Below are 8222 nucleotides of genomic sequence, written 5' to 3' on the forward strand. Positions count from 1 at the left end.
ACAAGTGTTCAGCATATGTGGGAACTCTTTCAAGACTGTTGGAAAAGCATTCCAGATGAAGCTGGTTGAGAGAATGCCAAGAGTGTGCAAAGCTGTCATCAAGGCAAAGGGTGGCTACTTTGAAAAATCTAAAAAATATTTTGATTTGTTTAACACATTTTTGGTTACTACATGATTCCATATGTGTTATTTCATAGTTTTGATGGCTTCACTATTATTCTACAATGTAGAAAATAGTAAAAAATAAAGAAAAACCCTTGAATGAGTAGGTGTGTCCAAACTTTTGACTGGTACTCTGTATATATATATATATATATATATATATATATATATATATATATATATAAATGCTATTAGTTTAGTACACTTAAATATTATTGACATTGTTTCCGGTAGAGTGAAAGCGTGACATTCATGTATCTATTAATTTAGGCTAGTTGGATACAGTGTTTAATTGTAAATAAGTAAGTAAATAAGTAAGTAAAAATAAGTAAATAAGTCACCTGCTGATTCATAAATTGTGATTCTAGTCTTTGAGAATCTACCCTGATCAATGTACAGTACACCCTCATCTGTCAGAGTAGGGTAACTACATCTCTTGTAGTACATTTGTCACAAGATAAATTGAGTTACTGTAACTCCAGATGATTGGGTTACAGTATAATAATAAATAATAATATATACTTTGATTTAACAGATTCAATCAATCCCTTACTCCATGATATACATTATTTGCTTACAGTTATGGCCAGGCAAACAAGATACATTTTTTTACTTTTGAAAATTATGCTAAACGTATTCATTTTATAAGAAGCAAAACACTTAGAAGATAGTTAGACTCTCAAGACATCAGTCTTTCAGATGCAATGATTGGATGATCGTTGTGAGGGTTAATAAATCAATTCATGTTCAACCTGAACTCTTTTATYATTCATCCTTTTAGTAAGCATCCAGCAACACTTCTTCTTCAATGCAGCAGTTGTTCTTTTGATCAATGATGTGTTTTGGAAAGACCTTGCATTTTAAAAGAGAAGTTCACTATTTTACAACTTGATGTTAGATAGTTCCTCACCCTGAAAATAGTCTATTGGCCAGGAGAAACCATGGTTCAGTTGTCTTTAAACAGCCAGTACAACATTAGCTAACTTTAGCCACCACTAGGTAAACATCTAAGTGATGGGGGCATGATGTGAGCATGTAAAAAAAAATGTATGTCCAAATCACCTGAAATGTAATACATATGTGGTTTGAGGTGATTTGGCCATAACATTCAAAAAAACATGCTCACATGCCCATCAATTCCATAGATGTTTTTCTATCAGTGGCTATAGTTAGCTGAAGTTAGTTTCTCCTGGCACATAGTCTATTTTCAGAACCATCTAACATCAAGTTGTAAAATAGTAAAATTCTCTTTTAAGACGTAATCTTTCCATGAATATAATTTCAAATTAATTTTAAAGATTACATATTTTTTTGGTCTTATCAAGACACCATATGAAATACTGTAATTCACCGGGTGTTTTTCCATATCCCACGCCGACATGCTATACCAGGGACCAGTGTGGTAGTACTGGTAGCCGAGTTCCTCAATCTGCAGCTCTGCCAAGCTGTATCCTGTCATTAGCAGCAGAGGAGCTCTGTCAACAGGATGTCTGTTTCAGCCGGTACAAAGAGAGAGGAGCACGGCCCCACACTAGGAGGAAACAGTCCCCCAGACAGACAGCAACTCCACTTCACAGAGTTAAACAGGAGGAGGCAGGATATTCAACTGATGGGTGGAATTTTCATTATGATGAACCATTATTCAGATCAGTGTCACGCCCTGGCCTTAGTATTCTTTGTTTTCTTAATTATTTTGGTTAGGTCAGGGTGTGACATGGGGAATGTATGTGGTTTTTGTAGTGTCTAGGGTGGTTGTAAGGTTTAGGGGGTTTATTAGAGTAGTTGGGTTTATGTTTAGTATAGTAGTCTAGCTGTGTCTATGGTTGAGTGTAGGTATCTAGGAAAGTCTATGGTTGCCTGAATTGGGTCTCAATTAGAGACAGCTGGTTATTGTTGTCTCTGATTGGGAGCCATATTTAAGGCAACCATAGGCTTTAGCTGTTTGTGGGGAATTGTCTATGTTGAACGTTTGTAGCCTGTGTGTGTGCACTACGTTTATAGCTTCACGGTCGTTTGTTGTTTTTGTATAGTTTGTAAGAGTGTTTCGTTTCATGTTCATCTTCGTAGAGAAATAAAAGAAGATGGCTTATTTTCCACATGCTGGGTTTTGGTCCGTCTCTCCTCCACACGATCGTGACAATCAGACTCAGAGCTACAATATGTCTGGTACAGATTGGTTTCTTATTGTGGTATGAGGCCCTTGTATTGGGCAGAACAGCAACAATGTAATATTGTTTACTATGTAATATTGCTGATGAATAACCACTAACTACAGGCAATTCTCATTAATTGTGTTGTATATTTCATAGCTTTGTCAGCTCTGCTGAGCCTCTTGATAAGGCCCTGTTAAAGAAAAACTCCACCCAAAAACACTGTTTTGGTGTTTGTTTCATTAGTCCATTGATATACTATCAAAAATGTTTTGCATGTCAGCAATCAAGTTTTCAACATAAATAACTTTTAAAATACATAAATACAGCCGGTATAATACCTTTTGCATCATATGCTGTCTTCTTGAATTTGTTTGATATGGAGCCTGTGTATTTACACAGCTGTTCACAGCATTCTAAATCACACACAATAAATCAGATGATCCTGGTAGGAAGGAAGGAACCAGCTGGGAGCACACATCATTCTGGTCAAACAAGCCTATCTGCGTTCCGGGGCTCGCTCCCTATGCTGGCTCATAGGAGCGTATCTGAGTCCACAGTACTTGGTTGTTTGAAGGCCCTATTGTAACTACTTTCCCATCCCCAGGAGGACTCCACTTGACCTGTGGGTCCATAACCAGCTGGACTCACTTTCTCAGTAGCCATCACAGCCGCAAGGTCAGCTGATATCAGAGCTATGTACAGAGGAGTAAGTGCAGGCCCCAGTTAGATCACATGACATTGGGAAGCAGTGAGCTGTGTTTGCTTCCCAAATGCCCCCATATTCCCTATATAGTGCACTACTTTTGACCAGAGCACAATGGGCACTGGTTAAAAGTAGTGCACTATAAAGGGAATAGAGTGCCATTTGGGACACATCCTGTGTCTGTCCACCCAGGGAGGATAGAGTGGATACTGGACAGGATAGATAACATAACAGCTTGGCCCTGCTGATGTGGTGTAGGCCACCCTCCTGGGCTATTCTCAGAGGGGGCAAGCACTAATGGAAATGAAGGTGATAACGTTTCCGTAAAAACAACTTCTGAACAGGACATCCTCGTGGATGGAGGGAATGGGGTTCACGACAGGAAGGGGCAGTGTTCTTTGAAAAACTATAAATCAAGGCAAGCGCAAGACAGTGTTTTTTGTTGTGCCATCAATTGGTTTTCCTTGGCTGAATAGTACAGGGAGAAGAGAGATGTTTTTGGCATTTCAACCATCACTGTTTAATAACTCCACAATTCCATCTGATAAAAACATACATTCGTTTTCTGCAAAACATGAATTACACRAACTGAGAAGATAGTGGTGCAGCAGCATCGAAGACCCACAAACAAAAGTAGAATACAAATCTGTGCATTTGATTTTCATAAACCAACCAATACATGAAAAACTACTATCTGTGTTGTTGTAGCTTTAGTTTAAACTACTAGATAATTTATATCTAGATCAGGAGAAATTGACAATTTCAGTTGTGCAAGCTACAGACCTTTTTGGAGCAGAGATGAGATTCTCTTTAAAGTCAGGAGTAGCACTTCTTGGAGATCAAGCATATATCAATAATCTTTGTAAAGGCACCAGGTAATCTTTATGGTAACAACACCTCAATGGCTTTAATAGGGACTTCAGCCAGCCGATAAGCCCCTGGGCAAGTTCAGACATCAGAGGTGAATCACCCACCTGCCCAGACGTCAATTCAATGTGTCAGGTTAAAAGGTAACATGTATACACTAAAAGTGTCATCAAACAATGGCATTTTAATATATTATATCCAGGTGATTACTTGATGAGAACAATGGTGATATCATACCTGGTTTCTGGTAAGCTATATCTTTAAAATCATTAAAAAACAAAAACAAACCATTTGTGTGTCAGGCTTTGATCATGTAGCACAGTTGGAGCTAAAGGGGCATGCAGGGAAAGACAGCAGTGGAGAACGTGAACAGAATGCTCCCTGAGAACAATTACAAAAGCCTCATAGATTTCAAATTATGTTCATGACCTTTGACATTGTGGTAACTAGAGTGAAGTAGTAACCAAGCTTTCATCCATCTCCATCATCATCCTCACCATATTATGTGTTATTAATAACACATGAATCCATGCAGTGTCTGAATGTCTGATAAATACAGTGGCCATGGTGAGAACATTGGGTAGATAGGGGAGAGGTGGACAGGCCCACTGTTGCCAAGTTACAACCTTTAAAGCTGCAGAGAATCCACTATTCACTGGCACAGATCCAGGCCCATTGTGTGCCTTTCAAAAGGGTACTTACATCAAAGGCCACTGGAAAGAAGTCTAAGAGACATTTGATTGTCAGCTGTGATACAAAAAAAAATATTTTTTGTAATTTACTGATGTTGTGCCCAAATTGAATTTGAGAGAAAGTTTAATTAAACATGCCCTATTGTAATCAGTGTTTCAAATTCAAATTGAGAATGGACTATGGTTTATTATTAATGATATCAAGACACCGGGCTTATACATTTGATGTGAACAGAAACCCCCGACATGACTAATATGAACTTCATAGACACATTCATAAACATATAGCATGTACTGTATGACACTTCCAACTAGATTTAAATAATGGACGACTATGGGAAAAGGATTGTTTCATGCAATCTAGTTGAGCTTGAAAGTGAGTTCCTTAAATAGGCTCCTCAGAGTAAATAACAAAACCATGGCTTCTCTATCATGGATCTTACTGTACATCTCTCTGTCCGTCCTCCATAGACATCCATGTTTTAATTGAATGGGTTTTAGATCTATTCTCACAGCAGACATCTGATATTGACCATTGAAGGAGGCAGAAAATGTGTCAAATGTACATTTTCAAAACAAACACATATATTGCGGCATCGTTACTGGGCATCAAACAGCAGTTATTTCAACAGCGCTTTTTCCCAACATGGAAAAAACAAATGTATTTTGTTGACGATGCAAATACCAGTGTGTGTATGGGTACAGCACTCTGGAGTTGGCAGTGATGGAAGTGGCTGAACGTGTGTATGTGTATGGAATGGAACCTAAAACACAAGCACCACTTACAGGGCAGTTAGGGATTGGTCATAAAAAATTTACAAATCAATTGCTTGTTGTGTGTAACTATCTACAGGTAACTGCCAAAATAAAGGAAACACCAACATTGAGTCTGAATAGGGCGTTGGGCGACACCATTTTTCCACAATTAAATTCCATCATTTGGTGGAAAACGTTGTCAAGCATGAACTGTGGGAAGTTATAGACAGGTGTAGTTTTCCACAGGTCAAAATTCATCATATTTAAGTGCAGAAAGCATGGTAATTAACTATAATGACCAGAATTTTTATACACAACTGAAATATTGTATTATAGTAATGTGAATAAAGGATGGTTGAATAAAGGACCCTGATCTCTCTTTTGACAAACATATCAAGACTGTTTCAACGACAGCTTTTTTCCATCTACGTAACATTACAAAAATCAGAAACTTTCTGTCCAAAAATGATTCAGAAAAATGTATCCATGCTTTTGTTACGTCTAGGTTAGACTACTGCAATGCTCTACTTTCCAGCTACCCGGATAAAGCACTAAATAAACTTCAGTTAGTGCTAAATACGGCTGCTAGAATCCTGACTAGAACCAACAATTTGTATCATATTACTCCAGTGCTAGCCTCCCTACACTGGCTTCCTGTTAAGGCAAGGGCTGATTTCAAGGTTTAACTGCTAACCTACAAAGCAGTACATGGGCTTGCTCCTACTTATCTTTCCGATTTGGTCCTGCCGTACATACCGACACGTACGCTACGGTCACAAGACGCAGGCCTCCTAATTGTCCCTAGAATTTCTAAGCAAACAGCTGGAGGCAGGGCTTTCTCCTATAGAGCTCCATTTTTATGGAATGGTCTGCCTACTCATGTGAGAGACGCAGACTCGGCCTCAACCTTTAAGTCTTTACTGAAGACTCATCTCTTCAGTAGGTCATTAGATTAAGTGTAGTCTGGCCCAGGAGTGTGAAAGTGAACGGAAAGGCTCTGGAGCAACGAACCGCCCTTGCTGTTCTGCTGGCCGGTTCCTCTCTCCACGGGGATTCTCTGCCTCTAACCCTAGTACAGGGGCTGAGTCACGTGCTTACTGGTGCTCTTCCATTCCGTCCCTAGGAGGGGTGCGTCACTTGAGTGGGTTGAGTCGCTGACGTGATCTTCCTGTTTGGGTTGGCGCCCCCCTTGGGTTGTGCCGTGGCGAAGATCTTTGTGGGCTATTACTCGGCCTTGTCTCAGGATGGTAAGTTGGTGGTTGAAATATCCCTCTAGTGGTGTGGGGCTGGCATTGGCAAAGTGGGTGGGGTTATATCCTGCCTGTTAGGCCCTGTCCGGGGTATCATCGGATGGGGCCACAGTGTCTCCTGACCCCTCCTGTCTCAGCCTGCAGTAGTTTATGTGTCGGGGGCTAGGGTCAGTCTGTTATATCTGGAGTACTTCTCCTGTCTTATCCGGTGTCCTGTGTGATTTTTAATGTATGCTCTCTCTAATGTCTCTCTTCTCTTTCTCTCTTTTTCTCGAGGACCTGAGCCTAGGACCATGCCTCAGGACTACCTGGCATGATGACTCCTTGCTTTCCCCAGTCCACCTGGCCTGCTACTGCGTCCAGTTCAACTTTGCCGTGCTTGAACCCTACCTGTTCACCGGACGTCTACCTGTCCCAGACCTGCTGTTATCAACTCGCTAGAGACAGCAGGAGCGGAAGAGATACTCTCAATGATCGGCTATGAAAAGCCAACTGACATTTACTCCTGAGGTTTGACCTGTTGCACCCTCGACAACTACTGTGATTATTATTATTTGACCATGCTGGTCATTTAGAACATTTGACATCTTGGCATGTTCTGTTATAATCTCCACCGCGCACAGCCAGAAGAGGACTGGCCACCCCTCATAGCCTGGTTCCTCTCTAGGTTTCTTCCTAGGTTTTGGCCTTTCTAGGGAGTTTTTCCTAGCCACCGTGCTTCTACACCTGCATTGCTTGCTGTTGGGGTTTTAGGCTGAGTTTCTGTACAGAACTTTGAGATATCAGCTGATGTAAGAAGGGCTATATAAATACATTTGATTTGATTTGATTAAAGGTTGTGTTACTGCATTCAACCCACATACCGCACCCACACAAATCTAAATAGAAAACAGTGATTATTTTTCAAAAACCGAACAGAAACCAAACCAACTTCAAAAAGCTCTAATCGTTCAGCACAAACCTGTGTGGGAAGCACCTGGTTTCTATATTCAGTGCATCGGAAGGTATTCAGGCCCCTGACTTTTTCCACATTTAGTTATGTTATGTTATAGTGAATTAAATAGTATTTCCACTTCATCAATCTACACACAATACCCCATCAATGACAGAAAGAAAAGGGTCTGGTTAGAACATTTTGCTATGAAATATCACATTTACATAAGTATACAGACCCTCTACTCAGTACTTTGTTGAAGCATCTTGGCAGCGATTGACGTGTTCTTGGGTATGACGCTACAGCTTGGCACACCTGTATTTGGGGAGTTTCTCCCATTTCTTCCTCTGCAGATCCTCTCAAAGCTCTGTCAGGTTGTCAGTTGGATCGGGAGCATTTCAGCATTAACATTACAGCTATTATTCAGGCTGCGGCACTCAAGGACATTCAGTTCCCGAAGCCACTTCCTGCAATGTCTTGGGTCTGTGTGCTTTAGGGTTGTTGTCCTGTGAGAGGGATACCTTCGCCCCGTCCGAGGTCCTGATTGCTCTGGAATCAGGTATTTCATGCAAAGATCTCTCTGTACTTTGCGCTGTTCATATTTCTCCTCAACCCTGACTAGTCTCCCAGTCCCGACGCTGGAAAAACATCCCCACAGCATGATGCTGCCGACCACCCATGCTTCATCGTAGTATGATGCCAGGT

This window comes from Salvelinus sp. IW2-2015, linkage group LG28, assembly GCF_002910315.2.
Source record: "Salvelinus sp. IW2-2015 linkage group LG28, ASM291031v2, whole genome shotgun sequence".
NCBI lineage: Eukaryota > Metazoa > Chordata > Actinopteri > Salmoniformes > Salmonidae > Salvelinus > Salvelinus sp. IW2-2015.